This window comes from Podarcis tiliguerta, assembly GCF_965153285.1.
Source record: "Podarcis tiliguerta genome assembly, chromosome: 3".
NCBI lineage: Eukaryota > Metazoa > Chordata > Lepidosauria > Squamata > Lacertidae > Podarcis > Podarcis tiliguerta.
Window position 1 is genome coordinate 87,045,537 of NC_139536.1, and position 23,496 is coordinate 87,069,032.

Here is a 23,496-nt window from a genome sequence, read left to right on the forward strand (position 1 = left end):
TTTGTTGTTCGTTTGAGAAGCCCTAGGCTGAACTTTTCTCCTCAGGGCAAATTACACAGCTGAAGGAGAAACAGACAGACAAAAGGGGTGGTGGGGCTCTCAACTGTTATTGCTACTTTTTGCCTTTATTGAAATCTGGTATTGATGACACAGCAAAAAGGGGGCGACACATCTTTCTCTGTGCTATAATATTCTTATAAATGTGTGTGTGTGTGTGTACTTTCTTTATGCAAAATTTTAGTAACTTTTATACACACATTGTACAGTATCCATCATTTATCTCTTTTCTTAAGACTTCCCAATCCATCTCTCTGTGGCATTATAGGGAAATCTTGATCTGCTGTATATCTTTCACCCATTATCATTTCAAGTCTTCCTTTTTTGATGTTATCGGCTGCCCATATGTTAACTCCTACTTGTAGGTTAAATTGTATATTATACCCTCCAAGACAATCTCCACAACACCTCCGCTCTTATAAAATATTTATAAACGGCTTCATTTTTTAAAAATTCTCTAAGTGGCTTACAAATAAAAAGTACAACGTAAAACCAATAAAACAGCAATATAAAAACAGATAAAACAGGAATTTGAGTATTAAAATGGAACAAAACAGGGTCCAAAATTATGGGTCATAGGAAATCTGTTTACAGTGGTACCTCGGGTTACATACGCTTCAGGTTACAGACTCCGCTAACCCAGAAATAGTACCTTGGGTTAAGAACTTTGCTTCAGGATGAGAACAGAAATCATGTTCCGGCGTCGCGGCGGCAGTGGGAGGCCTCATTACCTAAAGTGGTGCTCCAGGTTAAGAACAGTATCAGGTTAAGAATGGACCTCCGTAACGAATTAAGTACTTAACCCGAGGTACCACTGTATAGGCATTTTTACCCAAGTGGTTCAGCTGTTTCCAGAGTTGGGCATCAGCAGCCAAAGTCACCTATTCTTCCAGTGACAGGTTTGAATTGTGGAGTACTCCTAGACTACATATCTGGTTGTTGTTTTTTAAGGGGAAATGCAACCCATCCCCAAACAGGCCATTTCCCCAGTTCCCAGACATGAGAACTCTCACTTATCAGGATTTAATTTCTTAATCCCCATCCAGCTCATCACTACCCCCAGGAACTGGCTTAACACCTGTAAGGCCTCAGACGGAACAGAGGGAATAGAGAGAGAGGGTGAGCTGTGCTGATGACTCCCTATCTTTGGATCACAGCTCCCAGTGGTTTCATATACGTGGTTCAACATATCTACATGTTGACCAGCATGGGAAACAAGGTGGACATTTGTAGGACCCCACAACTGCCTGGAGTGTTACTCTCTGGTAGCAAGCCTGGACCCTGTATCAAACATATCTTCCAACCCTCTGAGCTGCTTCAGAAAGACACCATGGTCAACTGTGTCAAAATTCATTAAGGGCCCAAGGAAGTCGTCTTCAAGAGGGGCTGATTCACCGCCTCTTTTAAGATGGTGAGCATCACTCCCTGCCATAATGAGGCATTAACCATTCCCTGGGTCCACCCAGTCAATCCCTCCTTGAAATATTTCCATTGTCTTCCGCAACTAGTGCAGTTTTTTTAAAGTTGCATCCACTGTTACACTTCCTTTGTGTTCTTTGCTATGGGGGACACTCCTCTGCAACCTGGGAGTTCCACAACAAACAGTTGCATCTTTAATCAGTTCAACTTCAGAGACTCAACTCACTGGAGATAATGGCCTTTTCATCTTAACACAATCTATGTAATGACAGTGTACCAGTCTAAGCATCTACTAATAGTGTCATTAGGTTAGGTATTTGCCTTGGGATTTTACTATTGCAGAGTTCCATTCTGGCATTTCCCCATAGCTCTGGCTAGAAATCTTCTTAGGCTACGATTGTTTTCTTCTCCACCCTCCCCTCCAACCATCTTCACGTCCTGGGCAAGACTGCATGAGCAAATACACTACATTGTAGTAACCCACCAAACTTGATTGTGTAAATATTTACCATTAACAGTATGATGAATTCCCTTCCGACTTCCAGTGTTTTCATTAGAATAGAGGTTCAAATGCCTACAGTTAAGATGACTTGGGTTTGTTTGTGCAGCCTACCTGCACAGGAAATGTCTTACATGTAATTATTTCCTTGGTTTGGTGTATTTTAGTTAGCTGGAAATGTAGATGTTGTGATACAGGGGCATGGGTGTCTGTAGGAGGTCAATAATTAGTCTTGGGAATGTTTATAGCAATGTCATCCATGGAACTCAAGCCTGGCTTCTTAATGACTTAATGTTGCTCCAAGTACATGGTTGTGCAACGCTATTTAAAAATGGCATTGGAACCCACGTCGTTTCAAGATTCTCCTCACAAATTGGTTCTATTTTTCTTTTTTCAAAATGCTCTATACCAGTGCACTAACTCTTCATGATCTGTAACACAGAAATGCAAGTAACGTTAATGCCCTGAAATGCAGTGGATACTGGATGGGATTGTGAAGACCCCTTACAAAGAGATAGAGGTCACTACTTTGTACCTAGAGCAGGGGCCAGCAACCTTTTCCAGCTGTGGACCAGTCTACCGTCCCTCAGACCATGTGGTGGGCCGGACTATATTTTGAAAAAAAATAATGAACGGATTCCTATGCCCCACAAATAAGCCAGAGATGCATTTTAAATAAAAGCACACATTCTACTCATGTAAAAACACCAGGCAGGCCCCACAAATAACCCAGAGATGCATTTTAAATAAAAGCACACATTCTACTCATGTAAAAACACGCTGATTCCCGGACCCTCCGTGGGCCAGATTGAGAAGGCGATTGGGCCTCATCCAGCCCACGGGCCTTAGGTTGCCTACCCCTGACCTAGAATATGCTCTTTCTCTGTATCTGCCTGCCTTTCAATGTGTAGTGAGTGGCTCAGAGACTTTTAGTGGTGGTCGGTAGACTATGGAACTTCTTCCTGAGTGAGGCTCGCTTGGCCTCTGCAGTAAATAGCTTTTAGAAAGTGCTATAACCATGATATTCAGATGGGAATATAGGGCTGTCGTTTTATGCCCTTGTTCAGTTCTTTTGCTTTATTGCGGCTTCTACTGCAATTGTATTCTCTTTTATTATTTGCCCACCCTTTGGAACAAAGACACAAGATAGCCTATCGGATTAAAGACCACAGCTTCATTTAATGCATAACCATCTGCAGGAAAGACTAGCATATTAGCTATACCTAACAGAACCCTACCAAATGCAGGCCCCCTTTAAACTTAAGGACAGAGTTGGGAAGACCTCACACTGTCTAACAACACCCCTCCACCATCCCATTTCTGATACATTCCTTCTTCTCCACCTTGAAAACTCCTTGGGACCTTGAGCATTTGTTTCATTTTGCCCTGCTGGTGCAATACCACGACTGAGTGGGGCTGGTGAAAAGATACACCACCCTTCTATTCATGAAGGGCTTGCAGGGCCGGCTTGACGTCAGATTAGCCTTTTATGTTAAAGGGAAATCAAAGCAGGCAGCATTAAGTGGCTCACAGTGTAGTTTTTTTAATAGGGGGGAAAGTTAATAGGAACGTGAACAACAGATGAAGGTATGTGGGCAGGACATTGTTGGTGGGAGCATTGAGGGGAACAGCATGGAAGCCAGGACGCCTGAATAAACATTCCCAGAAATGTAATAAAGAAGCCCTGTTATAATAATGTTTATGGGTTTGTTTGGTCCAAAGGACTTTGTGCAGTGCTGCTGACAAGCTCTACGCTGATGCTAGTCCAGGAAAATGTCTCGGGGGCAGATTGACCAATTAACTAACATTGTTTTTTTTTTCTGAGTGAGCACCTGAAAGGAAAGATGGCTCAATAATTCAAGCACTGGCCTAAATCTGCACTAAGCCTACATCATGCTGGGGCTGATGCGAGTTGTAGTCCAAAGGACCATGAGGGCACAAGGCTGGGTAATGCTGGTCTGCAGTCTTCTTCTTCTTTGGCGATCACTCATAGCCAAGTAAGATTGTCTTCCATGAACACAGTTTTAACAGTGATTCCATAAGTGACAGTGGAGGCCAATTCTGGATCCACACGTCCTTCCACAGTGGGGACATAGATTTCTGCGTGGAAGTTGATCACGGTGAGGGTTTGCCAAGTGTGCCTTCCTCTTAGCACATTTCTCCCTTTCATCCTGAGTTTGAGCATCTTCAAGGCCCATGACACCTTTTGTAAAGGCTGTTCTCCAATTGGAGCACACACAGACTAGTGTTTCCCAGTTGTCGGTGTTTACCTTACTTTTTAAAGATTTGCCCTGAGAGAGTCTTTAAACCTCTTTTGTTGACCACCATCATTATGCTTTCCATTTTTTAAGTTTGGAATAGAGTAGTTGCTTTGGAAAACGATAAGCAAGCATCCACACAACATGACCAGTCCAATGAAGTTGATGTTGAAGAATAATTGCTTCAACACTGGTGATCTTTGCTTCTTCCAGTACACTGACATTAGTTCGCCTGTCTTGCCAAGTGATGTGATTTGCCTTCAGTTATTAGTTCTACCAATGGATTTCTGGTTAGGACGTTTTGCTAGACACAAAGCTAGACACAAAGTTAAAAGCAACCCACAAATTGCCAGTGTGGGTGGAGACGGAAGTATAGATTTGCAAAAGGATGGGATTGAATGGGAAGGGAAAAAACTTTACAATTTTCTAGTGGGGTTGCCCTGACACAGCCCTTAGCAGGGAGCAAAGGGTGAAAGCTCCCTCTCCTAAGAAGCTAGGGTTCCAGACCTGATCAGACTCTTGTACATCACCTTGTGTTTCTTGGGGGGAAAGGTGGGATATAAACGCAATGAATGAATGAACGGATGAATTTCATGTTCATAAATTTCCCCAAACAAATTTGAAATCACACTAGTGCATTCTCTACACATGTCAGGCAACAGGATTGCTATAAATAGTCACCTTGGACTCTGGTGGAGAATTTCTAAGCTTTCAAACGGACTGAAATCCAGTGGACTCGTAATTCAGAATTTTATTTTATGATTTTATTAATGATTTGCATGGCTGCAGTGCCAAAAGGAAGAGAGGATTGAAAGAAGTAGCAATACAAAAGCAAATCTTACCCAAATGCTTTACTGGCGGGCATGTCCATCAGTCACAATCTTTGGGGAGCAGGTTTCACCAGGAACAGCCTTAATTATTTGAAAATATCTTACAGGCATGACCTTTACTTATGTTTCTGAGTCAGACTGACTAACACCAGCACTAGCTACTTCCACTTTGGAATGGAATCAGCATGAGCCTCTTTGTTACCCTCAAGATTTATATTTCTGTGCTGGGCACAAGAAAATCCCCCAGGCTCCATTTGGAAGATAGGCTCTTGCAAGTTACTATACATGTCTGGACACCCTCCTTCAGGGTGTGTGTGTGTGTGTGTGTGTGTGTGTGTACACACACACACACACACACCACATCTGGATACCAATGTTATTCATTTTCCAGAAAGGGTTAGGAACAACTGCTGAAGCAGGCATGGAACAGGTTTGCATGGGAATTGTCATATAACACATTGTAAACTTTGGTAGCTAGCTGTTGGGATGTTTCAAGACGATGGAAAGATGGGATGTGTGAGATGAGTGCTTTGCAAGAGGCACAGGAAGGAGGGAGTGAAGCAGCATTCACCCAAAAAACAGGCCATGAAATGCAATTACAATCCTAGACACACTAGACTGAATCCTACCAAAAGCAAAGGATCCTGCCCTGAGGAATGCTTACTGCAGTGCAAATTGCCTATAAAATAAATGCTCAGATTGTGATGGCATTTGTGAAATTATGACGTTTCCATGTAAGTTCATATTTTAGTAGTGGAGGGGGGGAAGCTATTTTCAGCTTGATTTGGAATTAGGCTGCAATTATGAGCATTGTTGGAGAAGGTATGGGTGGCAGTTTTTTAAAATAATAATAATAATAATAATAATAATAATAATAATAATAATAATAATAATAATTTGGTCCATAATCTTTGGCGCATGCACATTTTCATGATGCCACTTCAGAATTGTAGTGCAGGGACTCTGTGGACTGGGTGTGGTGATCGCTTAGCATCACTCATTTTTAAATCCCACCTCCCCAAATAAAAGGCCCTTTCCAGCATTACTTGCAAGAAGGTGCAAACAAATTAGACAGTTGGGGTTTTCTAAGTTTCTCGCTTTTCCATCCTTATATTTAGTTCTCCACATTTCCACACCAATCGTCATTGTAGATTTTTCCTAATAAGCACATTTTTGTGTGTAGTTTGACTAATATACATATTTCCCCTGGAAGCAATTTCCTGCAATATGCAGTTTTGTATATATTTGTTTTTACCAATATATACATTTTCCTGCACATTTCCTCCTTTCTCAATATATGCTCTCTCTTTTTTGTACATAGTGTTTGGTTGGAGAACTTCATTACAAAATTCAGAGAAGTGTGAATTCCAAATTACAGCTGGGTTTCAATTTGCATAACGGTTTGAGAGGGGCAGATTAGGAAGTCCCTCATTAAGATGCAAATAAAAATTGAATCTCTTCTCCATCACTACTTGCAAGAAAACATTCCATGTGACTCAAGGGATAGCAGGAGGGCTGCATTGCTGGCCATATCCGTGGCATCATGCGGCTTACCTGTGTTGATCGTGGATGTCTGCAGAGGGGAAGCCTGACCGTGAAGGATTGCAGCTCCCATGGTAGCCTACAAACATAGAGGTCTACTTGTGTAGGCTTCCCCACACTCAAGGCACACACATTGCATGGCTTTCCCAGCCCCACTCCTGATGCCCATGCATTGAGTGTCAACAAGGATTAAAAGTAAAGGTAAAGGGACCCCTGCCCATTAGGTCCAGTCGTGGCTGACTCTGGGGTTGCAGCGCTCATCTTGCTTTATTGGCCGAGGGAGCCAACGTACAGCTTCCGGGTCATGTGGCCAGCATGACTAAGCCGCTTCTGGCAAAGCAGAGCAGCACGCGGAAACACCGTTTACCTTCCCGCCGGAGCGGTGCCTATTTATCTACTTTGAGGTGCTTTCGAACTGCTAGGTTGGCAGGAGCAGGGACCGAGCAATGGGAGCTCACCCCGTCACAGGGATTTGAACCACCGACCTTCTGATCGGCAAGTCCTAGGCTCTGTGGTTTAGCCCACAGCGCCACCCGCATCCCTCAAGAAGGATTAGGAGCAGCTTAAAGCACCAGGTGCAGCAGCAACTACCATGCAGGAGAAGTCACAGGTGGCTGGCATGCGCCCTATGAGCCAAGGGGATCTCAGCTCAAGACGAGGTGTGGTCATGCTGTTGCTCCAATGGTCCAGTTCAGGGGAGTAGATGCCTAGCTAGCTATGTAGCAGAAGTGGCAAGTATGCCCTGTGCACCTTGTAATTAAGTTCTTTGCTAATAAAGAATTAAACTACCACCTGTTCATTCTCCTTGGGCTGGGTGTGCTCAGGACACCCAGGGCAAGAGGTTTTGGGAGCTACTTACCTAGTGTTTCTCCACTATACCATTTCCCCACCTTAAATTTTTCTCCTGATTTCAATGTTGGGGTTGGCCAGCTCCAAAGTGGTGGGGATGCCGAGGGCGTTCTGCTATGCCTCTGCCTTTTCTGTACCTGGGTCCCCGTGAAGAGTTACTTTTTGCAAGGAAGATTCAAAAGGGAAATTTAACTTAATTGCACAAACCCTTGAAATAAAATCTTAATAAGATAGTTTGAAGAATGTCACTGCTGGTGCTCACATTACTCTTGCCTTATTTCAGGATTTATTATACTTGAGGGGAAAAATATCGAAGGCTCTCCATTTTTCAAAGCAGTGGCAGCTCAAATGGATGTCTTTTGCAATGTTTTATTACCCATTACTGAACAGATTCAATTAGGACTTTTGAGGTAGTAGTATTACACTTGCAGATGGTTTTTTTAAAAACTACTGATTGGCATGATGGAGGGGCAGAGGGAAAATGTCTTTGCATATTACGATCTTTTCCATGACTAACAAGAATTTAACTCTGTTAAAAACTCTTCCAGAGCAAATGTTTCTGTTCATATACCTTTCTCAGAGGAAATGTTTCAAAGGTATAAAAAAATTAATCATAAATGTTTCCAAGGTATAAAAAATAATAATCATAAAGTCTTTTTTTTAAAGAAAAGAAAAGAAACAAGAAATCCTATGAAGGAATAAGAGCATTTTCCCATTGAAACATGGTTGACTGTTGAAAATACCAACAGTCCGAGTGGTGTACAGAAAAATAATGGGAGGGGGAGTCAAAGCAATGTATTTGTTTGTTTGTTTGTTTAATATTTTAAAAACCCTAAGCAGCAACCAAACATAATAACGTTCAACAATATCATTAAAACAAATATACAGCGTAAAACAAGTAAAACAGTGATATAAAAACATATTTTTAAAAACCCCAAATAAGAACAGGAATTCAGGGAATTCAAATGAAGAATAATCATATCCTCGTTACACAAACTTTGTTATTTACGCACACATCATATTAATTATAGCCACCCTCCATAGACAGAAAAACATTCGTAAGTATAGGAACGTGGTTACTTTGCACATCAGCCCGTCGGCTGCCTGCATTTATCTTTAATTAAAGGCAATGGTGGGCCCACGCAGATGTTGAAAGGGCTCGTTCTGAGCTGCGTGTTGACATCAGATGAATAAGGGAGGCCACCTGATAGCTCCACTCTTTGGCGTTTCAGATGATTTGCATTCCTGTGGCCTGTTGCTCGGCATGATCACTCTCAGCACTTCACAGCCCCCATGAGCTGTTTAATATCATGGATACCTTCCAGTCATGCAGGCCATCTCCTCCACGAACATCAGGGCGCATGGAAGAAATGCCGGTCGCATTTCCAGGACAAAAGGGTGATGTTTTCACTTAATTTGTGCCGCATCAAAGAGAAGGGGAAATGCTTTATATGAAAGGCCTGGATTAAGATAAAATAAATAAATAAGCCTAAGAGCATTAAACCAGACCTATTCCTCTTCCCTTTCCCTGCCCCAGAAAGATAGGGATTGTTTGAACCCTAACGTGGATAATACAAGTCAGGCTGAAAGTTGCTCTCTGTGCCATTCCAAACAAACAAGAGTGTTTTGACATTTGCCAATAGCATGTCTACACATGGAGATTTGCGACTGGGTTTAATAAGGGCCTGGGAGGAGGTGTCATGTTCTTTGGTGTTCTAGCACCCCATGGAAAATAAAAAAAATAGATAGATAGATAGATAGATAGATAGATAGATGATAGATATAGATAGATGATAGATAGATAGGTAACCATTAGGTCCAGTCATGACCGACTCTGGGGTTGCGGCGCTCATCTCGCTCTATGGGCCGAGGGAGCCAGTGTTTGTCCGCAGACAGCTTCCGGGTCATGTGGCCAGCATGACTAAACCGCTTCTGGCGGACCAGAGTAGCACACGGAAACGCTGTTTACCTTCCCGCTGGAGCGGTACCTATTTATCTACTTGCACTTTGATGTGCTTTCGAACTGCTAGGTGGGCAGGAGCTGGGACCGAGCAACGGGAGCTCACCCCATTGCGGGGATTCGAACCGCCGACCTTCTGATCAGCAAGTCCTAGGCTCTGTGGTTTAACCCACAGCGCCACCTGTGTCCCTTGATAGATAGATAGATAGATAGATAGATAGATAGGACTCACTTTTAGAGGAATTGTAGCATTTGTGTCCTGTGGCCAAGATGGTGTCAGCTTTGGCTGTCACCAGTGGTGAAGAACATACCCTCAAACATTTCTCGGATGAAAAGCGGAACGTCCTATTCCATCATCACTATCGTCCTATTTTTATTATTTATACCCCGCCCATCTGACTAGGTTGCCCCAGCCACTCTGGGCAGCTTCCAGCAAATTAAAACATCAAACATTAAAAAAACTTCTGTATACAAGGCTGCCTTCAGATGTCTTCTGATGTTGTATAATTACTTATCGCCTTGGCTCTAAACCTTCGAACATTTCTCTGATGAAAATGGTGACGTCTTAAGGAAAAGGAGGAGATTCCGGGATCAAATCAGAAACTGGGACAGCTTCTGTAAATCTGGGACTGTCCCTGGAAAATAGGGACATTTGGAGGGTCTGGTAGTTGCCATAGTAGGGATATTCCTGTCTGCCAATGTAGCAGTACCTGTGGCAGTCTGTGATAAGGCAGCCATTCATGCCTTTTAGAAGCAAGTCCCATGCAACACTTAAGATCCATTGATGCAAGGATACTTATTGGCTACCAGGTGGCATTCTACTTCTTTGTAGAAAAATAATAATAATTCAAGCCCCGTGATGTTAAATGTGAATTTGAGCTTTTTGCAGAGCGCCATTTGTTTCTTAGAGACTGCTGCATGGCTTTGCCATTAAACTCTGTAGCGACTGCTGCTGCATCCAAGTATATCAACTAATAAATAAGTCCCAAGCGCAAAGTCAATGCAAAAGCCACACTGTGGCATTCCCCCACCCCCACCCCCAGCATGTGGAAACCATTTGCATTTATGTACTTTTACTTACATAAAAAGGAAGTTATTAGCATTGTTCTGAAAGTGATTTTTCTTTCATAGGAAACTGGCAGAAAACAAACACATTGCATCTTGCGAATGTACTTCTCGAAATATCTTTTAATGGGTGTGACGCTGAAGACTTCCAAATGGACTGCATGTGGAGAGCAGTGGAACTCTTTCAGAAATGCTCGGGCTACAACTGGCTAAATGCTGGCCCCAGATCTCTTCCATTATACTAACTGTGATACAAAAGGGGCAACCAAGGTGATGCCCTCCAGATGATTTGGACTACAACTCCCATCATGCTTGGCCATTGGCCATGCTGGATGGGGCTGATGGGGTTGGAGTCCAACAACTTCTGGAGAGCATTGTGTTGGCCACCACCTGCTATAGGGATTTGGGTGCACACCATTGACTAATTGTCACTCAAGCTAAAGCTTTCCTTCTCCATTGCCGGTGAAGCTGTAGAATCCCTAGGTGTCTGGAAGTGGTGATGGGACAAATAAGAGCTAATGAAATAGAAATAAAATCCAGATGAGAATGAGATGTTGATGGTGGATCTGGAAGCAGCGGTACAGCCTGTTCTGGAAGTAGCTCTCAATCTCCCTAAAGGAGCATGTTCCTGGCCTGAGAGTGCTCTTACAGCACATTGCCTCCTGCATTCTCCCCCTTCTTCTTTAATATCTGCCAGGGAGGGCAGACTGTCTGTTGCCTCTTTTTAAGATGCCTGAAAGGTTGACTCTAAGTCCAAGGCCTTCTCTGCTGCGGCACCTTTTCTTTGGAATTCCCTTCCCAGGGAAGTCTGCCTTTTGTTTATGGAAAGAAACCACACTTACAAGCGCCAACCTTTTTACAAAAACCTTTGTTCTCCTGAGGGAGTATTAAGGATTTCTCCTTTTGTTTTTCTTATTTGGGCCCCTCCAGACACCCCCCCCTTTTTTTGTACATTCATGACAATTTTTATTCCTTATATGTCAGGGAACTGCCATCGGAGGCAGAAGGAGAGGGAGGGCTCCAGAGGGATTCCGGAGAGCGTCCCGGGAGGGAGAGAAGCAGCACATCTTCTGGGGAAGGAAATCAGCATAGCACCAGTGGAGGAGGGGGGCAGATGGGGGAAGCGGCGAGGTGGCTCCAAGACTCCTCTCTGGGGACCAGTGGGGAGAGCACGGGTCCTCCGATGCCCACACCCTCCCTGCGCAGAAGGCTTCCACGCAGGGAGAGTAGGCGGCGACTAGGCGTCAAAGAACTTTTATGCTGGAAGAAGTTCAAGAAACGCCCACTGACGGATTCTGCCAGCGATTGAGACAGCCACGGGCGAGTGGCTGTCCAGACAGAAAGGGTTCACTCAGGCAATCCAGCCAGGTGTTTGCACCGGCTTACACACGAGCAACCCATAGAACCATTACATTATAGTATCAGGGATGTTATTATTCCATCATTTCGTTTATATCACACCTTTCCTCCAAGCGGCTCAAGGTGGAATATATGATTCTCCCTCTCTGCATTTAATCCCCACAACAACCCTGTGAGACAGGTTAGAGAGGCAGGGACTGAGCCAAGGTCTCCCAGTGAGTTTTATGGATGAACGGGGATTTGAACCCTGGTCTCCCAAGTCCTCTAACCATTACACTACACTGGCTAAAGCAGGGCTTCCCAAACTTGAGTTTCCAGCTGTTTGGGGACTACAACTCCTGTCATTCCTAGCTAGCAGGATGAGTGGTCAGGGATGATGGGAATTGTAGTCCAAAAACAGCTGGAGACCCAAGTTAGGGAAACCAAGATCATGGGTTCTGTGTGTGTGTGTGTGAGAGAGAGAGAGAGAGAGAGAGAGAGAGGGAGGGAGGGAGGGAGTCCAGTTTATGGGAGAGCATTCATGATCTTGCACTGTCCTTGCAAAATGATTCTTTGTCGAGAGCCATATGAGTGAGATTTGGAACAAAGGGGTGCATATGTGTTGGGAGAAAAGGAAGCCCAAGCAGATACTTGAGTTGATTTACAGTGCAATCATAACTGTGTCCACTCAGAAGTAATTCTGGAGCTTATACCCAGATAAACAGGATTTGGATTGCAGCCTTATACTCCTTTTGCCCTAAATGTCTTCATCTTACCTGAAATCAATATCGCACGAATCTCTTGTCGAATTATGAGAACAGCTTGCATCGCCCCAGGAATCTGGATTGACTCTGGATGAGATTAAGAATCGTGGTGAAGAGCAAGCACAAGTCAGAACCAGCGAATGAGAAAGCAACTCCCATGATGCACTTGTAAAATATTTCTTTATTTTTTTATTATTAAAATTTTACACTGCCCTTCCTCCCAAAGGAGTGCAGGGTGGCAAACAAGTAGTGACAAAACAATTTTTAAAAAAATCTTTAAAATAATTGCAAATACCATGATGCAGACTAGGAAGGATCTCAACTTAAAAGGCTTCTTGAAAGAGGAAGGTCTTCATATCATTCTCATTCATATCAACTGGGTCTTGAGTCTGAAACAGGGATGATGAGGAACATGGCACCTTCCAGAAGTTGCTCAACTCCATCTCCCACCAGTCCAAGCCAGCATGTACCTAAGTGGCCTGAGGTGATAGGTGTTCAACAACAACTGGTGGATTTCAGCCCCCACCCTGACTGCAGCCCTGATCTAAATAACCTAGACGTTAACGCTGTGATCCTGTGAACATTTAACCGCATGAGCATAACTTGTTTCTGAATAAAGGTGAGCAAGATTGGGTTTCATGTCCTTTCTCTTGCCTTCTCACTCTACAGAGAGGACAAATGGTTCAGCAAAATTTCCGGAGAAAGGAAAAGATTTTACAATCTTCAAAGGCACAAGGTATGAACAACTCATCAAAATTCTGCAGCCATAAGAGTTATTTCCCAACACAGTGAGGCAGTCTGTTCTCATTAAAGATCAATGTTGATATATTATTTTTTTTAAAGCAAGTATATAGGTGTAAATTTTCCAGTTCCTTTGCTCTACCCTGCTTCATTTGCAGTAGTAACCATGAACAGAGCGAAGTGTGTTCTTAAATAGGGTGGAATTCTGAACTCAGGTATTTTATTTTTAAAAAATCTTTAGGCCTATATACATAATATGCACTGTGAAATGAGAGGGGGGGGGTGTTAGTTGAGGGAAAGCTTCGATTTGATTTTTGACTACTATTTTGAGTAAGCCGCGAAATGTGACTAATAAAAGGAGACACTATGATATACTGCTAAAACACTTCCAGATGAGATCATAACAGTCAGTAAGAAATACTGGTTTTGAGTTGGGGGGCCAGGGACAGAAGGAATGTTCATATGCCATGCTGTTCATGTGGGAGACTTGAAAAAGAGTTGGAATGGTATGGAGGAAGGAAATTGAGGTGTGGGGGAACTGGGAAATTCTGTTACTTTCCCTACCAATAAAAGTCCTATGAAACCAGCGGGCCTTTCAGGTTGTGGCACAGACTCCCACTTTGTGCCAACATGAGAGTTATTTTCCGCCTTTAAGTCTCCTGCACTTTTTCAGCGATTTCAAAGGTATCCCATTACACAGTAAAGAAATTAGCGAAGGCTTGAGAAGGAGCACTCTTTCATAATTTTGTACTCTTATGCTGAGTGGGTACAAGAAATGGTAGAGTGTCCTCAGGGCTATGGTTTGCCTTTCTAATTTCCCCCCTCTGGTATATGTATATTGACAAATTGTGATTTATGTGGCTGTGTGTTTGTGGATATATGTTTACTCGAATTAGCACAATAGGCTGTGGCGACTATACGGGGGGGGGGGGGGAGATCTTATCTGGAAATCGAAGTTTAGTTTGTTTGATACAGCTAACCGGGATTAAACTTTTCGTTTAATCCCCTAACACATCTACCCAATGGCTTTTTTCTTTTTTTAAAAAGAAAGTGTAGTAGGTACCTTCCTGGTTAATCTACAACAGGAGTCGCCAATGTGCCTGCAACAACATCCACAAAAGGTCTCAGGAAGTATTCCCTCAAAAACCCACCGTATAGGCATAGCTGTCAACTTACAGATTTGAAAATAAGGGACCAGCAGCCTTGAAAATAAGGGACCAGCAGCCAAAATAAGGGATTTTAGTCAACCAGTTAAAAGGGACCAGATAATTTTGGAGAGCAGCGCCGGTTTTTAGCCCTTCGTTTCCAGAGGTTGCTGCTCAAGACACCAGCCGATGAAACACTGCAATTAAATGACTACAAGCAGCAACCACTTTTTGCACAAAACAAAGTCCAAGCTGCAGTTCTGTATCTTTTCTCTCGAGCTCCATCTGCAGCTCTCAATTCCATCATGTGGGGTGGGAGGAGGAGGGGGGGGGGAATAGCACCCGAAGTGAACCTGCAGATCAGACCATCTATGCTAGTCTACCACTACAAATCTATGGGAGAAGCGCTTGCGGTCCTTCCCTTGTAGCCCTTGGAACACCCGCCCATGCCTCCGCCTCCTCCTCTTCCTCCTCTCTCTGAACTGCTTTCTCTAAGGTTGCCCTCGCTCTCCTCTCAAGGCTCCTCATCAATTCATAGGCCATGCCAGGCTGCCCATCTCATCCGGGTCCTTTGGTGGCGCAGCCGCAGTATGGCCGAGTGGGAGCAGGAGCGGTGGTGGCGGGCAGAGTGGAGGCCCCAGGCAGAGACGCCCAGTTCAGTGGCCACGAGGAGGATGGTGGCGGAAGGGCCCAGTCCTGGTGGAGAGGGGTTCCTGGGGTCCGAGGCTGGTGAGAGGAGGCCGGAGGGGGGCGGGCCGGGCAGCCAAGCAACACAGTTGGAGCCTCCCTCCTCCCTGGCCGGCAGGGAGGGAGGGAGAGGAGCTGCTTCCTTTGAAACCTGGGAAATTTAAGGGACATCCATCAATAAGGGACAGCAGCGGGACATGGCGCTGGGATAAGGGACTGTCCCTCCAAATGAGGGATGCTTGACAGCTATGCGTATAGGAGAGATTGTTTGCTCTTCCTACTCTGCTCCTGCTTGTACTGACTCAACCTCTATGACACTGCACAGTTTCCCATAAACATCCCCATATTTTGCTGGATGCCAGGTGGGAATACCCACCCTCCCATTCTGAACATTCAGCTCCATCTATACCTTGTTGCTCTGTTTTCTGGTTTAACAAGCATGCCGATTTTCTTGTTGATGGGGGAATGTGTAGTCCTCTAGGTGTTGTTAGACTCCAGGTCCTGTTGACCCCTGCCAGCATTGCTAATGGTCAGGAATGATGGGAACTTCACATCAGGAATGACGTGAAGGCCGCAGGTTCCCCACTCCTTGAAATAAATAGAATCCTCCCACTTAATAAATATAAACATTAATATGACACCATATGCGCCAGAGTTGGTATTTTAGCAGTGTAGCAGCAAGTCTTCAGTCCTGTTGCCAGCATTATTTCAACATGGTGCAGCCCTCCTGATCAGGGTTTTCAAAGTTTATATCTCTGCAGGAAAGTTCCTTGTATCTCCTTTCACCGCAGGTGGGTCCGTCAAACATAAATAATGTCGCCAGGACAAATCCTGTCAAATTTCTTTGTCTTGCAGCCTTGTTTCTTTTTATTAAATTTGTTAAGCAGTTCATCAAGTTGCTTCCCAAGCCTCCTTCTCTGTTATTGGACTGAATTTTTAAAATATGATTCGGTGTTGTCTGCAAGAGTAATGAGAAAAAGGCTTTGGGGACCTAATGTGGACCTGTGGCCCCTCTTTCACTCACATTCTCAGCAGATGGATTAGGCATGTGTTGTTTTAAAAACCGTCCCCAAAGGCAACATCTTTTTGCTTCGGGGCTGGAAATATGAATCCGTACACTTGGAATCTAGATCATCAAGTATTTAGCTTCCAGTTGAGTGTAACAGCTTCGGCTTATGAGACCAGCTGTGGAAGGCCAGAAAGCAATTGTACGTACCTTAATACTGAACTAGATACACAACCTATGCAAGCTATAGTTATATTATTCAAACGAAAAACAAGCAATGCTGGTCATCAGAGAGGCTGAACACTTTCTTTCTGCTGTTATTCTAATCATTCTGCCCTACCCCAGACATTTGTGTGGTATTAATGGCAACCTAAGAAGGGCTCTTTTATAAGTGGGATGCTTAGAGAGGAGCAGGAAGTCCCAGCTCCTATAGGGCTGCATGGGCCTTAGAGTCAGCCTACATCTCAGTCTGCTGCCCAAGTGGTGTGAAGCTGCCTTCTGCATGGTGAATACAACCACAACCAAGCCAGGGGATGCTACATCCAGGATCAAAAACAGCATGCCTCTGAATACCAATGTAGGAAGCAATAGCGGGAGAACGGTAGTTTGCCCTGCACAGAGCTACAATTCCCATCACCCTTAACAAACTACAGTTACCAGAATTCTTTGGGGGGGGGGGGGAGTCATGTGCTTCAAATGTGCTTCAAATGTATGGTGTATATGCAGCCTTTGATTTGATTCAGCAAAGCTTTTGTGTGGATTTTAGCCCACTGTCACACAACTGGCTTATTGAGCACTCATCCTGATTGTCAGCTATTTACTGAGCATTCATCCCAAGTTTTGTTTGCAGAATGGTTGCAAGCAGTTGTCCCCCACTTCCCAGTGTGCTTTCCCATCACTTTCCTTGTTGCAAAAAGTCAATGGGGGGGAGTGTTTTTGTGTGTGTGGGAGTGTGTGTGTTGCACAAGTGTGGCAAATTCACTTGAATGACTTGACCTGAAATTGCTTGTATGTGATTGAATCCCACCTGAAAATAGTGACCGCCTGGAAGAAACTTATGATGGAAGATCATGAAGAAGAGAGTGAGAATCCTCAAGTCTTTGTTTTCTGTTCTTTGGAGTATTTCTACAGCTTTAGCCCTCCTTGGCAGATATCCGGAAGAGTTATTTGTTTTACCATGGGCACAAATCTTTCAAATTGATTAAATCCTGTTACTGTGCCTCATTCTGTTACCATGACTCAGCCATGGCTCTCCCTTATTTGCCTTTCTTCTTGCTGCAAAGTGTTTTCAGGCTACCATTCCTTGTGATGTTGACAATATTTTGCAGTGCATTGGTTGGGCTCGATACCTTAATAACAGATGATCCGGCACGGGGAATGGAGAACTTTCCCATCTGAGACTGGAAGCTCAAGCCTTGACGCATGAATGCAGAAATTGGTTCTGTTGATTACAGTGGGATTAAGATCAACAGCAGTCACAAGATCCAAACTGTCTTGGAATCTGTGGTAAAAAAAAATCCCAAGGATGTTGCAGCTGGCTGCAGAGCTCATGGCTCCATCTCAGGGCCACCACACCAGTTTTCAGGGTAAGATGAGGAGAGATGACAATATGCTGAGAACTATTCCCCCTCTCCCAAGATGGGACAATCAGACAGCAGCTTTTTCCACACAACTATGTAGCGCACACCTTGGATTTGCCATGTGCTCAGGGCTGATTTTGGACTGGCGTGGATAAGCTGTCAGTTTAAAAGAAATGTGTTGAACATTGTGGCCATAAGGCTCTACAGCAATAACAATTCATTCCCATGACTGAACTCAAAATGTGGGAAGGGTTGATCTGCATGCCTAACTATGAATCAGACACAGCTATGCCAAGAATCTGGGAATGCTTCGGAATATTCATTAGATGGGTATAAATCCTTCTCACATTATGATTTCAACCATGGGAATAAGTTGTGGGAGCTTGGAAGTTGAGACTTAGGAAGCCGGAATCTCTCTCTCTCTTTTTCCAAACTGCAGGCGATGTGGGCGGAAGTCCCTGTTGCTGTTAGCAAAAGCGAGAGATAATGAAACATAACAATTAATTGGTGGGAAGACGTGAGTCCTTACTTACTGGACACAGCAACTGCATGCAAGTAAAATATTAAGAGTAACATGCAACAGTAGCTTTCTAAGTAGAACAGTGTGGGAAATAATGAGATAGATATGAGAAGCTGCTTAGAAAGAATGGAGCAAAGCAAAGGAGAAAAATGGCTTGCCAACAAAAGAGAAAACCCAGTAGGCATGCCAGCACAACAACATAGTCACTATTTTGCCTGCAAGCTTACAGCACGGTCCTAAGCACATCTACTCAGAAGTCCCACTAAGCTCAATGGGACTTGGGGTGTGATTCAGACCCCCCCCTCGCCCTCTACTGTTGGGACTTTATGGATTGGCAGGGCTGTTGTGGATTCAGAGGCCTGCCACTCACAGGGTGGGAGTGTGAAATTGCTGTGCCAACTTCATCATGTCCAAATTAGTCACAATCCCATCCAGCAACAGCACTGAGACTGGTTTGGGATCCAACAGATCTTGGACTTGCTCAGACCCTGCCTCCAACCTCTGGAATGCCCCATTTCTGGACCTTCCATGGCTACCAGCACTGAGGATCCCACCACCACCACTTCTGCCAACCCATTCAGTGGGTGGAATGAGGAGTGCGCACTGACAGAGCAGTGGCCAGCAGGAGGCCAGCTTAGCCAATCATAGTTCTGTCCAGTCCAACCCCCAACCCACCCTAATTTGGTGTAAGGGGTTTTGAGTTGCTCTATGAGCTCCTAGCCAGCATAATGAAGTACCTCCTCCATTATGTCTTGTGGAGCACATAATAGATGTATTGACTCTGAAAACAGGAATGCAAAGCATGAATGGCGAATTGAATAAAATCTTGGCCCTGTTATCTTACATTCTGTTTATGACAGTGTTCAATAACCAGATGTTTCATGCAAAAAACCCAAAAACAAAACCCAAACCCTGCCTGTAGGGGAAAAAAATATCAAATTAATCGTCCATAGCGTGAGTCCCTTTAACCCTTGTCAGCTTGTGATTGGTTTATTTCCTGAAGCATGGAAGTTCATATCCCTTGTATATATTTTAAATCCTCTATAATATACCCTTAGATATTTTCATTATTTATATTATGGGCAGCTTTACTCTGCATATGATGCTGCTCTGTCTTGTAAACCTTCATCTCCTGAAACCCTCTTCAGGTGAATTGCACATTGTGCACAAATTAAATTAAGTACAGTTGTATGAAGAAGTGATATACTTAATCTGAACACTGATTTTTTTAAAAAAACCATGCACACTCATATTTTACTTATTTGTCATGATTCCATGTGTTAGGAATCAAAGGAATTACTTGCTTTGTTAACTGTATGGGAATATAATTTGCAGTTTGTTTTCAAAAGCTGAATCACTGTTTTCAGATATCATTCCTCTGGCAATGTGTTTTCAATTATCTCCCACCCTTTTCCTCTCAGACTAACCACACAACTTATTTTAACAAGTCATACTAATTTTCTCAGGAAGATGCTTTCTTTAAAGGAACTCTGTTCTCCATTCCCAGTAAAGTGGCTGGTTTGAGATACAATGTACCATTTATTTCAAAAGCAAGTATTAAGTTAAAATGCTCCGTTTTTTGAGTCATGAAAAGTACAGATCACTGCTGTTACACAAAAAATATTTAAGAGATTCTAAAGATTCCATAAACACGACCATTCTGTAAATATACTTCATTTCACATGCATACAATATTCTTCAGCAATGGATTGACCATGTGTGACTGAAGGCTTCATTATTCTGGGCAAGAATACATTTGTGAAGTTAATCCCTTATCCTGCAGCAACCACCTCTCCACTATTGTCTTTTCCGTGGCTGACAAAGATGTTCTCTTTCAACAAGCCTCCTAAGTGTTAAAAAACAAAAACAAAACTCAGTTGGTATCTGTATTGAATTTGAATAGATTTTACGTTGTTTCAAATTGTGTGCGTGTGTGCAATTGTTTTTAAATTGTTTTTACACATGCAAATACGTTAACTGTTTTTGTATGTACAACAGTTCTATATAAGTTTTGATTGTGTTATGAATCACTTTGGGATACCTCATGGGAAGTGATTCATACATGAAAAAAACAAGCTTCCACCAGCCCTGTGAAAGATAGGAAGGATACCAAGCCAATGTTTAGCCCAGTATTGTCCAAACTGATTGAGGAGGCTTTCCCAGCCCTGTGTAGAGACATTAACCCTTCACCTACTAGGCTACTGTTGTCTCCCCTTGCAAAGGGCATGAATGAACTGGCCCCCAAGCAACTGTGTTGAATTGCCCACTCCAAGGTTAAGAAAACGAGCCCTGCTGGATGAGGCCAAAGGCCCATCTGGTCCAATACCGTGTTCTTACAACAGCTAACCAGATGACCACAGGAAACCCACAAGCAGAAACCGAGAGCGGCAGACCTCTCTGCACCTGTGACTCCCAGAACTTAGAAGCATACTTCTTCTGACAGTGGAGGTGGAACATTGTAGCTAATAACAATTTATAGTCTTATTTTCCATGAATTTGCCCAATCCTATTTCCAGCTGCTTCTACCCCAATAATACAAGTTTGTTTCCTTCCTGCAGCCACCTGTGCACCCTGGAAAGCTTCTCTAGTGGGTCAAGGAATCCTCACAAATGACAGATGGGACACAGGGGGCTGCTGGGTGAGGGGAAATTACCAGATTCAGACTTGGATCAAATCTATGCTTCCAGGTGCTATAAGAAAGCTGCAGAGAAACGCAGGATAGTGTGCACCCCGGAAATGATCTCTTTCAGCTTCTGCCTTCTGGAAATAAGGTAAAAAGGTAAAGGTAAAGGTACCCCTGCCCGTACGGGCCAGTCTTGACAGACTCTAGAGTTGTGCGCCCATCTCACTCAAAGAGGCCAAGGGCCAGCGCTGTCCGAAGACACTTCCGGGTCACGTGGCCAACGTGACATCACTGCTCTGGCGAGCCAGAGCCGCACACGGAAACGCCGTTTACCTTCCCGCTAGTAAGCGGTCCCTATTTATCTACTTGCCCCCGGGGGTGCTTTCGAACTGCTAGGTTGGCAGGCGCTGGGACCGAACAGCGGGAGCGCACCCCGCCGCAGGGATTCGAACCGCCGACCCTTCGATCGGCAAGCCCTAGGCACTGAGGCTTTAACCCACAGCGCCACCCGCGTCCCCGAAATAAGGTACAGGGTTATAAAGACTAAGACTAGCCGCCTGAGAAACAGTTTCTATCCAAATGCGATTTTGGTTTTAAACGCAGTGTAAGGTGGTCTCTATGGCAGTATATTGTAGTTAATTATGGGACATCAGAGTTTTTAGGGGGTTAACCAGGCTGGGATAGCAGGCTTGTTGGTTTTCGAATGTCTGATATAGATTTTTTTTCAATTTCTTTGTTCTATATGGGACAATGACAATAAAGATTATCGTATTGTATCGTAAGATAAGGAAATCCCTGGAATGCAAGTTTCCCATTCCTTCTCCCAGCAGTTCCCCATGGTCCACACTCCATTCCACATGGTTCCGGCAGAGGGCTGGCATTTTGGGGAGTTGTGGATAGGAAACTTTCCTTCCACAAGCTTCCTTAATCTAACTGACCTTAGGAGCCTAACTGATGTGTAGGAATCAGCAGGATGTGATGTGCAATGTCCTCACAACGTACGGAGTTTCCTTACGTGGACATCATGTGGTGTGGAGATGGGGGGAAACTAACAAAAACTCCCTTCATAAAGAAAACTAGATGTAAGGGACAAAGCATTTTTTCTTCCTGACAGGCTTGCTTTCTATGAGTAGTTGAAGACGCAAGCCACTTTCCTATAACTGTGGGCTCTTAGGTGCTGCTATAAAGACAAAAATGAGCAGAAGCCTACGTATCAACATCTGGATAGGGTCTCTTTGGAGAAGATCTGATGTGAATGCCAGGTGTCCATCAGGCACAAGTTGGAGCCTGAGTTTGGCAACTGGCAGCTGTTAGTCACCCTTAAAAGAATCCTGTCACTGAACTGCACTGTAGCTAACAGGAGAACCACCAATTTACTGTCATGACTTGCAAGATGTGTTCAAGTGCTGTCTTCTTGTTCCCATCAATTCAGATCAGCCAGACATAACATATGTGAGAAATTATTTACATTTTTTTGCTCCAATAAAACAGAGATGATGATGATAGCTGTGCTCTCCCTAGAGGTCCCATGAAGCATTGGTGAGCTCCATTGTTTTCTCTTTTTCCTACAAGGCTGGACTTTGTTACCCTTGCAATGCTTGCCAAAATCCTATGGCTTATTTTTGTTGCTTGAGACTGACCATATGTAGCTTTGATCCCTGCTTAGTAGGTACCTTGGCCACTTGCCAATTTTGGCATCTAACTCCCTTATTTGATTCTTTTCCCACTGTCATCAGCCACCCTGCCCCTTCACACACCCCAGGGTTGTGCTTTGTTTTCTGATATAACGGAGCTTGCAAACAATAAATCTATTTTTACCCTGCTGTTCTTGGCTAGAAGCTAGCAACAGAGAGAGTAAAAATCCCACTGTTTTGATCATCCTGCTTGTAATGATTGCATGACAAAACTTCTACATCCAGCTTAAGTAATATTTCTGTAATAAATAAATAAAAATCATGCTGTCTAGGATAATTCAGGAAATCGTACACTACATTGTTTAACACACACATGCTGTTCTTATTTAATATAATTCATCACATTTTAATGAGTCGGATCCAGGCATAGCTGCATTAGAGTAAACCCATTGACAGCAACTGGGGCATAAGTTAGTCAAGACTTGTGAATAACTTAAGGATTTATATCTATGCTTGTGTATACCCATGCACACAAAAAACATCTTAAAACCATTGACAAGAAAGTGTTCCAAATACTATGATGTATTCCAGAGATATTATTGTTGTTTAGTCGTTTAGTCATGTCCAACTCTTCGTGACCCCATGGACCAGAGCACACCAGGCACTCCTGTCTTCCACTTCCTCACGCAGTTTGGTCAAACTCATGCTGGTAGCTTCGAGAATACTGTCCAACCATCGCGTCCTCTGTCATCCCCTTCTCCTTGTGCGCTCCATCTTTCCCAGGGTCTTTTCCGGGGAGTCTTCTCTTCTCACGAGGTGGCCAAAGTATTGGAGCCTCAGCTTCAGGATCTGTCCTTCCAGTGAGCACTCAGGGCTGATTTCCTTCAGAATGGATAGGTTTGATCTTCTTGCAGTCCATGGGACTCTCAAGAGTCTCCTCCAGCACAATAATTCAAAAGCATCAATTCTTCGTGATCAG